A 14,738-nucleotide genomic window follows, 5' to 3' on the forward strand; every position below is an offset into this window, starting at 1 on the left:
TGTGTGTGTGTGTGTGTGTGTGTGTGTGTGTGTGTGTGTGTGTGTGTTTTAAAAAAAATGCTTTTGAGAAACGGATTCATTACATGGAAATTATCAAAGTCCAGTTTCCCAAAGCTTCCAGATGATAAACATCTACATACTCAGTTCTATACATGTAATAAACATCGTGTTCACATAACTCTTGCATTATTTTTGCTTTGACCAAAAAAAGTAGTAAACAGGATTATATCTTTAGTTCATGTACTAAATGACAGCATCTCATACCCTCAGATCCAGCTGCATCCTCAGACCCAAGGAAAAATGGGGAATTGAGACCACAGAGAATGAGGATGGGTGGAGAAACCAGTTCCCACTAGAATGCAATAAAAAGTAATCAACCATAACCTTGTGCATCAAAGCTTGGACTGTGGGAAGCAAAAGTTAGGAGGCAATAGCCCCACCTAACAATTCTGGTGACCAAACCCCTCTCTGAGTTCATTATACAAGCATTTCAAAAAATTTTTTCTGGCATACATTCTGGTGCTCCAAAGCTTGAGTTTTGCTAACTGATGACCAGTCAAACATCATCCCTTCAGGGAATTAAAACAGTATTGAAGTGACCTCTTCTGGAATGAAGCAAGGGATGTTACATATGCATAGCCAATCAACGGCATTTAACAAGGAGTGAACTGAAGTGCTTAGGCACAAGACTTGAAAGTTGAGATGAAAAGGCCACTGGGAAGGGATGGACAAATGAGGAATCAAATAGGGACTTTAGACAACATCGCCTTGTCATTGCCAGCACACAGGACCCCTCTGTTTGCACTTAAGCTATTTCAACATTGCTGGCCCTTAGTAAATTTCTTCTGGGTACATTAGTTTTAAACCTAGAGGCAATATGAGCTAATGTTTAATTTGAACTGTAGAACTAGGTGACCCTAGCAGTTAAAATTGTATGATAACAATTATGCTCCACATTTGATTTAAGAACAAGATGATGTGTAAGTAGCAGGTAGGTACTCTTCAAGGTTCCTAGAGCTATTGGGAAGACAGAAAACAAAGCAGTAGCTGCCTTCTGAATTCCATAAGTAACAGCACCATGGGGTGGAAGGCGTCAGGGTGGGGAGATGACCTGTACACAGATATGCGCGCAGGGGGCTTTGGCAGCCTGGATGCCAATTCAGGGTGTGAGGGAGGGATCTGAGAGGCACCTCGTTAAAAACCCATCTCAAGTATGAGTTTCATTTAAGACCCCAACTAAATACTAGGATGTCTTATATTCTAGCAAGTAAATGTTAATAAGCAGTACACAGAGCATGGTGGATGGAAGTGCAGGCTTCTAGACTAGAGTCCAACTTTTGCCTGTAACCTCCCATGCAGCCTGGAGAAGGTCTCCTGACCTCTCCAATCTGTTTCTTCTGCTGTAAAGCAGGTTAAATAATTACCTACCTCATAGTGTTATTTTGAGAACTAAATGATGTCATTTAGGTATGATAAGTATTGAACATAGTGTTAGCACACAATACAAATTTAATAAATATTAGCTAATATTATTAAGCAGTCCATTTATACATATATGATTTTCTTCTGAACAAAAATAGATTATGGTATGTATACATATGTATATATAGGTATATACATACATATACACATATAATTTTGCATCTCGCTTTTTTCCCCCCACAATATATCACGGCCCTCTGTTCACATCTCTAAATACAGATAGGTGTTTTTTTGTTGTTGTTTTTTTTTTGAGATGAAGTCTCAGTCACCCAGGCTGGAGTGCAATGGCGTGATCTCAGCTCACTGCAACCTCTGCCTCCCGGGTTCAAGCGATTCTCCTGCCTCAGCCTCCTAAGTAGCTGGGATTACAAGTGTGCACCACCACACCCAGCTAATTTTTGTATTTTTAGTAGAGACAGGGTTTCACCATGTTGGTTAGGCCGGTCTTGAACTCCTGACCTCATGATCCACCCACCTCAGTCTCCCAAAGTGCTGGGATTACAGGCATGAGTCACTGTGTCCGGCAGGCCTTATTTTTTTAATACTTGAATAGTATCTCATAATAAGGATGTACCATAAATTATTAAACCATTCATTCCCCAGTGGTTAAATATTTTCAACTTCTCCAGTTATTTCACGTCACTATTATGCTGCAGTGAAGGTCTTTATTCATCAGCATGTTTCTGAAAAAGATAATAATGGAAGGCTCTGGCAGTGCAGAACTAGCCAGAAGACTTCACTTTTGCAATGAATTTTGCCTGATAAAAGAAGTAGCAATTCAATCAAGAGTTAAAATTGTAGTTTCAATCTACCCCCTTCAGAAAGAATTGGCAGATCTTAGCAAAGATGTAATTACTTTGAGAGTTGAACCCATAAGGACTTCCTGGCCCTAATTTACCATCATAAACACAAATTGAGTCCCCCTTATGCACAGCCTGTTCCCATCTCTCTTATGCTTGAATTGTCCCAATGCCCACTCCCAGCCCCAAACTCCACAGTGGACTGATTACTTAAGTCCAATGTGTCAAAAGGCACACAGTTGATCTCACTGACCTGCAGCAGCCTTGAACTCTGAAGCTTCACTGACAGGCCTCTGGAGAAACTTGGCTTTCAAAATAAATATCTCTTTCAGTCAGATTTACTCCTGATGAATCTCTGAATATAAAATATCCAGTGGAAGACTATTTCCAATAAGTAGTGCCTGTAAGTCCCACTGAGCAGTTTAGTGATGGAGCTTTGAGGGCACCTGACCCTAGGCAGCACCACAGGGCTGCAGGGCTGGTAGAGAGGCCCTGCCAGATGGTACCCTTTGCTAGCTCTGCACTGCCGTGCCTGATGGGGAGGCCACAGGGAGGACCCTAGGTGCAGAGGTCGGGGGTGCAGGTGTTGTCTAAGTGCAAAGACTTCTAAACTTTGGCTAGATGCTCCTCTGACTTAAATGGCTAAATAATGAAATATTTTCATGAAATATTTTCAAGTGGATATACTTCTTTTGCCTCATTAATTTAAGCACAAACTTTTCCTATGGATGCCACTCTGGAGCATTAATAAGTTACTTACGAAAGAAAGATGAAATTGATTCAGAGTGTACATTTTTGAAATTCTGGTAATTTCAACAATATATGACCTTCGATGGGTAAAATTCCAAATAAGCACTTGTTGGAGCTCAGAAAACAACATCGCAATATCTGTCACCTTGGCATGCCGAGGACTTTGAACTGAAGGGGACTGAAGGGGCTTCAGAAGCAAGGTCACTCTGACCTTCTCTCCCCTCCTCCTGTCTCCCACCCCTCTTTCTTCCCTGAAGCAAGTCATAGAAACCAGAATTCCTCTCCCCAAGGTAGGTCGCAGAAACTAAAACTTCTCTCCCCGAGAGCAAGCCATAAGATGTAGAAAGACCACTCTTCTCTTCTTCCTTGAAGACCCTCAGTCCAGAGGGTCGTGCTTCATACCTGACAAGAAGGAATGCTGCACAGAGAGGCCAAGAAGAATCTGAACAGGCAGGCCTTGCTGGGTCCTAATCCCTCACCTAGGTCTATTACCATTAGGTCAAACCCATTGCCCAATCACATGCCTACAAGGACTATCCATTCTTCAAACCTAAGCATAAAAGTAGACAGTTTTCCCTGGGTCTCTGGATCTTCATTTCTTCTAAAGGCTCCTGTGTCACATGAAACTTTGATTAAACCTGGTTGATGGGATCATTCACACCCCATACCTCAACATCACTGCAATATATCTTAGTAATACATCTCCACATGTACCCACTGCATCTAAAAGTTGAAAAAAAAAAAAAAAGGAAAACAAAAACAGGTTACAAAACAAATTTTACAGAAAGATCTTAATTTTGCTTATGTGCAAAATATATCTGCATAGACAAGTGAAGCAAATACATGAAAGCGTTTAGAGTAGATACCAAAATAACAAAAAGAACTTTGATAAAATAAATTTGTTATGCTTTTCCCTTGTTAATCCATCTTTTGTTATAAGAGCATCAGCTGTGAACCTTATGATGGGTAAGGAAAGGTGTAACACCTTTCCACCCCTACACACCCATACACAACTCCTATTCTGAAAAGGAAGACAGAAATGTTGAAAGACTTGATGGAAAAAGCAGGACCCAAGCTAGGGCCCAAAGGAATTACAGGACTTAGAAAGGAAACAGAGAGACAGAGAGGCTCTGGAAAGGAAAAATTCACCAGCCATAGCTAGTGAAGTTAGTACAGAAGAACACTGCCCCGACTCTACCTGGGGAGGGTGGGAGCAGATAACTGGGCAGGGAGGTAATGGCTGGGAAGCCAGGTACTCCAAGCAGTAAGTAGTCCTGTAGAAAAGCAGTGAAATGGGTTTCATTCTGTCAGTATAGAATGCAAGCTAGATTTGAGGAGGAAGACTCCAAAATCAGAGAGAAGAGTTAAGACTCTTGCCTTGATTGAGGAATAACCTAATGAAGAACAGACCCTGAGATGTTCATGTAATATAATGCAAATCCAGCTGTGCATTGTCATTTTTCAAAACTATATTGTTTTTCTTAGTAGGATCACTTCTACTAAGAAGGCTTGAAATCCTGGGAGGTGGTTTCAATTCCCGATTGTCTATCATCATATCCAAGTTTCCATAGTCTGTTAATTCTCTTTCAAAAGTGCCTTGGAATTCTCCCCTCCATTTCTGTGTTCACAGATAGTTACCTCTGCACCCATCCTTATCATTTCACATTTAAGTCAGGCATCAGCTGGGGCCAACTTCCCACACCAACATACCCTTTGGGGGTTGGCACCATGTTGCACATACCAGGTGTTTTAAAACTACCTGCTGATTCATACCTAGAAAGATGAGCATCCCAGCTGGGCAGAGTGGCTCACACCTGTAATCCCAACATTTTGGGAGGCCAAGCAGGTGGATCACCTGAGGTCAGGAGATCGAGACCAGCCTGGCCAACATGGTAAAACCTCGTCTCCACTAAAAATACAAAAATTAGCCAGGCATGGTGGTGGGCACCTGTAATCCCCACTACTCAGGAGGCTGAGGCAGGAGAACCACTTGAACCAAGGAGGCGGAGGTTGCGGTAAGCCGAGATCGCACCACTGCACTCCAGCCTGGGCAACAGAGTGAGACTCCATCTCAAAAAAAAAAAAAAGCAAGAAAGAAAAAAAGAAGAGCATCCCTTAGGCTAACTCACCCTGAATTAAAGCATGCAAACAATATTTACATAGTGAAGGCCAAATCAATCTCCCCAAATTACTTCTACTCCAGAATATCCTTCATCAGGCAAAACATGAAGCACAGTATCACATACAAAGACAGGGATGACCTGTGGCTATATAATATTCAGCTTTTAAAAAAGACAAACAATAATATGCAATGTAATAACCTACTGATAAAGATAAAAACAATTTTTAAAACTTTAGGAATATATAAAGATGCAATGAAGGTTACAAAAAGGTTAAGAAAGAAGTGATGTTACTGAAAATGGTGGAGAATTCCAGGACTCCATTTCTCCACAAAATCCATGAATAAAGCAAAATTATCTAAATCAACTTTCATAGAACTCTGGAATCCAGTCAAGAACTTACTTACAAAAAGCTCAATAAAGAAATAAGCTGCTAAATTGCCTTAAGAGAGTGCTATGGCATTTAAATTGCCTGCCTACCACATCCCACTCTCCAGATCAACATGACTGTGAAGATGACAACCCATACCCTGAGTTCAGATTGCTAATGCCACAAGGAGAAACATGAACCTTACTCTCAAAGAACTGTGGCTGTAGGTTTCAAGCGGCCTGTCTGGTAGCTCCCTGAAGGACTGGTGCAAGGGCTTGCTTTTGTTTTGCCCAACTCAGAGCATTCCTGGGACTGGAGCAACTTCCCAAGTAGTAGCTTGCTGAAAGCATTTGAAGGCAAAAGTGTTGGCTGCAGCAGACTAGGGCAATGAATGACACTCAGGACAAGCAATAAACAGACCAAACCTAGGGAAGAAGGGCTTGGGAAAGGAGATGCCTAGGGGAATAAGGGATTTTAAAAGCTACCACCTATACTGAGGGATCAAGGAGAAGAGGCACATGCCCAGGGTTGGACACATGCTCTGAAAAGGCCTGAGAAGACCTTAAGCTCTCACCTCTGGTGAGTTTTCAGGTTTTATGCAAATAAGAAGTGAAGGCTGTGAACCCTGAAAATCTGAGACAGGTCTCAGTTAATTTAGAAAGTTAATTTCCCAAGGCTGAGGACGTGTGCCCATGATACAGCCTCAAGAGGTCTTGATGACATGTGTCCAAGACGATAGGGGCACAGTTTGGTTTTCTACATTTTAGGGAGACATGAGACATCAATCCATATGTGTAGGATGTACATTGGTTCAGTCAGGAAAGGTGGGACAACTCAAAGTGGTGAGGGGGCTTCCAGGGCATAGGTAGATAAGGGACAAATTGTTGCATTCTTTTGAGTTTCTGATTAGCTTCTCCAAATGAGGCAATCAGATATGCATTTATTTCAGTGAGCAGAGGGGTGGCTTTGAACACAATGGGAGGCAGATTTGCCCTAAGCAGTTCCCAGCTTGACTTTCCCATTTAGCTTAGTGATTTGGGGGCCCCAAGATTTATTTTCCTTTCACAAGGCTAAGGCAGAATTGTAAATGGCCCAGTCAAGAGTAACCTAACCCAGAGGCAACCTGCAAAGACTAGGAGGATAAGGTGGTCCTATCTTTTTCTTGTTTTTTCTTTTATTGGCCTAAGTCATTTAACAAAACTCCAACACTAGCTGACCACTAAGCTAATGGAACATAGATTTCATTGACCACATATAACATATGGACTTTATAAAAATAGTTCAGAAAACTAATAACAAAACAAATAACAATAACCCACAATAAGCAACAGCAATACTGGGGTGGGAGGAATCTGATTTCTAGTGTCACTACATTATAATGTTCAAAATGTCCAGTTAACAACAAAAAGTTATGAGACATGCAAAAACAAAAAAAAAAAAAGAAGAAGAAAGTTTGGCCATTCACAGGGAAAAAATAAACTAGTAGAAGCCTCCCTGAGAAAGCCTAGGCACTGGATATATCAGAAAAGACCTAATTAGCCAGGCATGGTGGCTCACGCCTGTAGTCCCAGCTAGGAGGCAGAGTTGTGATAAGTCAAGATGGCACCACTGCATTCCAGCCTGGGTGACTGAGGGAGGGCCTGTCAAAAAAAAAAGAGAGAGAGAGAGAGAAAGAAAGAAAGAAAGAGAGAGAAAGAAACACTTTAAATGAACTATCTTAAATATGCTAAAAGGCTAAAAGAACTTGTAGAAAAAGAACTCATGGAAATCAGGAGAACAATGTCTCATCAAACAGCAAATATCAATAAAGTGATTAAAAATTATTTTTTAAAAAGAACCAAATAGAAATTTTGGAGATAAAAAGTATAACAGAAAGGCAATTTCACTAGAGGTGTTCACCAACAGATTTGGTCAGACAGAAGAAAGTATCAGTATTATCTGAAGATAGGCAAATTAAGATTATTTCATCTGAGGAGTAAAAACAAAAAAAGTGAAAAAGATATGCAGAGCCTAAGAGACCAGTAAGACAATACCAACTATACCAACATATGCATAATGAGATTCCAAGAGGGATAGGAGAGGGAGAAAAGGACAGAAAGAATTTTTGAAGAAAGAATAGCCAAAAGCTTCCCAAATTTGATGAAAGACACAAATCTCTACATACAAGAATATCAACAAACTCTAAGAAGGATGAATTTTAAGGCACATCAAGACACACTATAGTAAAATTGCTGAAAGCCAAAGAAAAGAGAAAATCTTGAAAGCAGAAAAAAAGAAGCATCTGATCACATATAACAATAGTAACAGTCAAAGAACAGGACAATTACAGTCAAAAGTATTAACAGCCAATTTTTCTTCAGAAATCATGCAGGCTAGAAGGCAGTAAGATAAAATATTTAAAGTCCAGTGGGGGAAAAACAGTCAAGTATGAATTCTGTATCTGGCAAAACTATCCCCCAAAAATAAAGAAAAAATTAAGATATTCCCAGATAAATAAAAACTGAGAAAGTCTTTCACTAGTAGACATGTACTACAAGGAATGTTAATAGAGAGGCCGTCAGGATGAAAGGACACTATACCATAACTTAAGCCATATTTTTAAAAAGATCACACCTCTTGCTCCAGCCAGAGCTTGGGGTTAGGTCTTCACTGTCATGTGTCCTCTGTTCTGGGAGGCCTAGGTGATTCTGCCACAGCCTCCACTGTTCCGTGACCTGCTGGGATTGGAAGATATATAGCTAAGACTCCAGGACATCCCTGACTCTGAGACATGGGACTCAATATTCAGAGATATGACTGTAGAATACTCTCCAGAGAGTGCAAATGCCTGGCCCCTGCCCAGGGAATTTGTATAGGGATATGATGTTAGAGAACAACAGAAACCTGGCCTTCCTGGCTATGTACTTTTTTTTTTTTTTTTTTTTTTTGAGATGGAGTTTCGCTCTTGTTGCCCAGGCTAGGGTGCAATGGCACGATCTCAGCTCACTGCAACCTTTGCCTCCCAGGTACAAGCAATTCTCCTGTCTCAGCCTCCCAAGTAGCTTGGATTACAGGCATGTGCCACCACACCCAGCTAATTTTTTTGTATTTAGTAGAGATAGGGTTTCATCATGTTAGTCAGGTTGGTCACAAACTCCTGACCTCAGGTGATCCACCCACCTCGGCCTCCCACAGTGCTGGGATTACAGGTGTGCGCCACTGCGCCCGGCCGGCTATGTATTCTTATTACAACCAAGGACTTTCACCCGAGCAAGGCATAGAAGATTCATTCTAAAAAAGTGACACTGGGAAGATACGGGAGCTGTGGCCTTAAAAATTAACACTTATGGAAAAACTGTGAAAGTGTGGGTGAAGGTGGAGGGCAAAAAGAACATCATAATGTACATAGCCAATATTAGAAAACTACTCACAACAAAATTTTAACTGTGAAAGGAGATCAAAAACAGAATATTACAGAAGAAGGCTCAGTTTATGTTGGCTACTTCTACAGAAGCATGTGTTTCTGTAAGTAAATATCAACATCAATTTTTGAAGTCCATCTTTTGTAATGAAAATCAGAAAAACTTTAACCATGACTCAAAAATTAGTAAGCAACAGAGTACTTATTTTCTAGAAAATGATTATAAATGTAATGAATGTCAGAAAGTATTTTATTAATCCTCAAAATTTATTTTTTATCAGAGTATCCATATTCCAGAAAGGCCTGACAACTGTAATGAATATGGTAATAAAACTTCTAGCCAGTCCTTAAAACTTTCTCACCGTCAAATAATTAACATTGGAGAGAACTCACAAAGATGTAGCAAATGTATAATAATCTTTAGGCAATCATCACATCTAAATAGATATAAGCTAATCGACACTGGAGATAAATCATTGAAATATAAAGAATGTGGCAAAACTTTTACCTGGGACTCACATCTTAGACAACATCAGAAAATCCATACTGGAGAGAAATCCTTCAAATGTAAAGAAAGCACAAAGCCTTTAACCAATATGCACACTTTACACAACATCAGAGAATTCATACTGGAGAGAGACTTTTTAAATGTAGAGAATGTGGCAAAGCTTTAAGCTGGGGGTCATAACTTACTCAACATTAGAGACTCCACACTGGGGTGAAACCTTTCAAATGCAAAGAATGTGGCAAGGCCTTTAACAGGTGTTCAAACCTTACTTAGTATCAGATAATTCACCCCAGATAAAAACCCCACAAGTATAAAGAATGTGCCAATGCCCAGAACTGGTGCTCACACTCTACTCAACATTAGAAAATCAATACTGGATAGAAATCTAATACATGTAATGATTTTGAAAAAATATTTGCTCAAGATATATACCTTAGAAAACATCACATTATTTATGTTAAAAAACATTTTTACAAATATAAAGTAGTTAGCAAAGCCTTTAGCTGTTGCACAAATCTTACTTGACAGAGAGTTCCCATAGCAGAGAACCCATATAAATGTAATAAAATGTGAAAAAGACCTTTATCCAAAATATATAACCTAGAAAACATCAGAGTTTATGCTAGGAAGAAACTACAGGCTCAATAAATGTAGGAACATATTTAATAAAAAATTAAAGTCTAAATTAAAATCAGAAGAATCACCCTAGAAAGAACTAAAGTAATAACACTTTGAGACATTACTCTAAATCAGAGTGGTTATTACAGAGAATAATCTAAACTCAAAATAATTAGGTGATTATATGTTTGAAAAAAAGTAAAGACATTGAATATGATTATACCTCTCCATCAATGTACACTTTTTTATAATGACAATATTTGAGATTATATGAAAAAATATTAATGTAATTAAATTCAAATTACTCTTATTTCTTTATTCCAACTGTTTTTGTAAAAACATGTGGTCAATTGTTGCTATCTCCAACCTATGAAAGGCCTTTCTATATTAGGTAGGCATTATACACATCACCTCTCTCCCTGAAAGATGAAGAGCATTGACATGTATGACATATGATAAAGTACATGTATGTTTAATCTAAATCTAAAATCTAAGTCTTAAAACTAAATAAAGGTGCTCTTTTTGTTTGACTCACAGCAGTGTTATAAGTCATATATGAGTTCAGTGTTCAGAATATCATTGTTCCACATTAAAGTATGAGACAGAAACACAGTATGAGATAGTCTCAGAAATACTGCTATTAAAGCAATAAAGAAATCTTCACAAATATCACAGAACAGTGCAAATAACTTCCCCCTGATAAGACATAGACTAATTGTGAATTCAGCTCTCTAAATGCTTAGCCTCAGTTTAAAAAATGAATGTAGCACATTTTTTCACATAGATCATGGTATCAGAATAACAAGAATGTTGAATGTTTGCAGTCTGCATTTCATCCATCAAGAAAACAGTAGATTTTGAAATGCTCTATTCAGCTATGTGTAAACTTAACTTGTTTTTTAAAAAAATAAAATCCAAATGGTTTCTAATTTTAAAAAAAGAGGCCGGGCGCAATGGCTCACGCCTGTAATCCCAACACTTTGAGAGGCCGAGGCGGGCGGATCACGAGGTCAGGAGATCAAGACCATCCTGGCTAACACGGTGAAACCCTGTCTCTAGTAAAAATCCAAAGAAAAGCCAGGCATGGTGGCAGGTGCCTCTAGTCCCAGCTACTCAGGAAACTAAGGCAGGAGAATGGCGTGAACCTGGGAGGTGGAACTTGCAGTGAGCCAAGACTGCACCACTCCATTCTAGCCTGGGGGACAGAGCAAGACTCTGTCTCAAAAAAAAAAAAAAAAAAAAGATCACAGTACATATATAAATACTTAAGTAAATTTAAACATAGTATCACTGCATTTTTCATTTGTAATCCCTCTTTCTCATTTTATTTAAAAGACAAATGCATAAAACAATAATCCATGTTAATGACTATATAATGTACAAAGATGTAATTTGGAACAATAACAAAGTAAAGAGGGAGATGAAGCTCTAAAGAAGTATCATCTTTAGCCAGACAGTGCCTCATGCCTATAATTGTACCACTTTGGGAGGCTGAGGCAGGAGGATCACTTGAGGCCAGGAGTTTGAGACCAGCAAGAGCAAAAGAGCAAGGCCTCATATCTACTAAAAATTAAAAGGAAAAAATTTAGCCAGGTGTGGTGCTCTGTGACTGTAGTAACAGCTACTCAGAAGGCTGAGGTGGGAGGATTGCTTGAGCACGAGTTTAAGGTTACAGTGAGCTATGATTACATCACTGCACCACAGCCTGAGTTACAGAGTAAGACCCCATCTTAAAATAAAATAAAATAAAATAAAATAAAATAAAATAAAATAAAATAAAGGAGTATCATTCTTTGTACACACTGAAACTATATTAGTATTAATTCAAACTTGATTTTATGAATTTAGATGTTAATTATAATCTGAAGTATAACCACTAAGAGAAAAACTTTAAAATACACAGAAAAAGAAATAAGAAGGGAAGCAAAATGGTACAGTAGGACAACTCAATTACAGAAAGGCAGTAATGGAGAAACAGAGAAGTAAAAATATACAACATACAGAAAGCAAATAGCGAAATGGCAGAAGTAGGTTCTTCCTCATCAGTTATTACTTTAAATTTAGATAGGTCAAACTTTCTAATTAAAAGGCAGAATGGGTTGAAAAAATCTAGTTATATACTGTCTACCAGAGACATTAGATTCAAAGACACAAATAGGTTGAAAGTGAAATGACAGGAAAAGGTATCTCATACAAGTAGTAACTAAAGACAGTTGGGGTGGTAAAACTAATATCAGACAATAGAATTTATGTCACTTTTTTTTTTTTACAAGAGACAAAGAAAGACATTACATATTGGTAAAAGGATAAATCTATCACAAAGCTATAACAATTATAAACATACATGCACTCAATGACAGAGCACCAAACTATATGAGGCAAACACTGACAAGATTAAAGGGAGAAGTATAGAGTTCTACAATTGTAGTTGGAATTTTCAATAGCCCATTTTCAATAATGAATAGAACAATTACACAAAATAATATTAAGGTAATAGAGGTCTTAGATGACATAAACTAAACCTAACCAACACATAGAAAACTCTACCTACCAACAGCAAAATACACAAGTACACACGGAACATTCTCCAGGACACACCATACAATAGGCTACAAAACAAGTCTGGGTAAATTGTAAAGGACTGAAAACATACAGAGTATCTTCTTTTACCACAATGGAATAAGGCTAGAAATCACTAACAGGAGGAACACTGTTGCAAAATATGTGAAATAAGCAAACACATGGAAATTAAGCTACACACAAACATTTGTTGTTTAACAAATGAGTCAAGAAAAAATTACAAGTGAAATTTTAAAATACTTAAGAGATGAATAAAAATGAAAACAGAACATAGCAAAACTTATGGGATGCAGAGAAAGCAGCACTCAAAAGGATAGGTATAGCTATAAATGCTTCTATTAAATAAAGAAAAGAGATCCAAATCAATAACTTAACCTTACACCTTAGGAAGCTAGCAAAAGATCAAGCTAAAAAATATTTTTAAAAATAGCCAAGCATGGTGGCACACACATGTGGTCCCAGCTACTTGGGGGGCTGATACAAGAGGATCACTTATGCCCAGGATATTCAGGCTCACTGAGACTTGACTCCACTACTGCACTCTAGCCTGGGTGACAAGGTGAGATCCTGTCTCAAAAAAAAAAAAAAGGAGGAGGTCCATTCCAACATGGCCGAATAGGAACAGCTCTGGTCTGCAGCTCCCAGTATGATCGAGACAGAAGATGGGTGATTTCTGCATTTCCAACTGAGGTACCCGGTTCATCTCATTGGGACTGGTTGGAACGTGGGTGCAGCCCATCAAGGGTGAGCCAAAGGAGGGGGCATTGCCTCACGCGGGGAAGCAAGGGGTCAGGGGATTTCTCTTTCCTAGCCAAGGGAAGCTGTGACAGACTGTACCGGGAAAATCAGGAGACTACAACCTAAATTCTGCCCTTTTCCAACAGCCTTAGCAAAGGGCACATCAGATTATATCCCGCACCTGGCTTAGTCAGTCCCACGCCCATGGAGCCTTGCTCACTGCTAGTCCGAGATTGACCTGCAAGGTGGCAAGCCTGCCTTGGGGAGGGGCGTCCGCCATTGCTGAGGCTTGAGTAGGTAAACAAAGCAGCCAGGAAGCTCGAACTGGGTGGAGCCCACCGCAGCTCAACCAGGCCCACCTGCCTCTGTAGACTCCACCTCTGGGGGCAGGGCATAGCTGAACAAAAGGCAGCAGAAACTTCTGCAGACTTAAACGTTCCTGTCTGACAGCTCTGAAGAGAGTAGTAGTTCTCCCAGCATGGTGTTTGAGCTCTGAGAATGGACAGACTGCTTCCTCAAGTGGGTACCTGACCCCCATGTAGCCTAACTTGGAGACATCTCCCAGTAGGGGCCAACTGACACCACATACAGCCAGGTGCCCCTCTGAGATGAAGCTTCCAGAGGAAGGATCAGGCAGAAATATTTGCTATTCTGCAATATTTGCTGTTCTGAAGCTTCTACTGGTGATACCCAAGCAAATAGGGTTTGGAGTGGACCTCCAGCAAACTCCAACAGACCTGCAGCTGAGGGACCTACTGTTAGAAGGAAAACTAACAAACAGAAAGGAATAGCATCAACATCAACAAAAAGGATATCCACACCAAAACCCCATCTGTACGTCACCATCATCAAAGACCAAAGGTAGATAAAACCACAAAGATGGGGAGAAACCAGAGCAGAAGAGCTGAAAATTCTAAAAATAAGAGCGTCTCTTCTCCTCCAAAGGATCACAGCTCCTCGCCAGCAATGGAACAAAGCAGGATGGAGAATGACCTTGAGGAGTTGACAGAATTAGGCTTCAGAAAGTTGGTAATAACAAACTTCTTCGAGCTAAAGGAGGATGTACGAACCCATCGCAAGGAAGCTGAAAACCTTGAAAAAAGATTAGATGAATGGCTAATTAGAATAAACAGTGTAGAGAAGACCTTAAGTGACCTGATGGAGCTGAAAACCATGGCATAAGAACTATGTGATGCATGCACAAGCTTCAGTAGCCGATTTGATCAAGTGGAAGAAGGAGTATCAGTGATTAAAGATCAAATTAATGAAATGAAGCGAGAAGAGAATTTTAGAGAAAAAGGAGTAAAAAGAAATGAACAAAGCCTCCAAGAAATATGGGACTATGTGAAAAGTCGAAATCTATGTTTGATTG

Source organism: Piliocolobus tephrosceles, chromosome 9, assembly GCF_002776525.5.
Source record: "Piliocolobus tephrosceles isolate RC106 chromosome 9, ASM277652v3, whole genome shotgun sequence".
NCBI lineage: Eukaryota > Metazoa > Chordata > Mammalia > Primates > Cercopithecidae > Piliocolobus > Piliocolobus tephrosceles.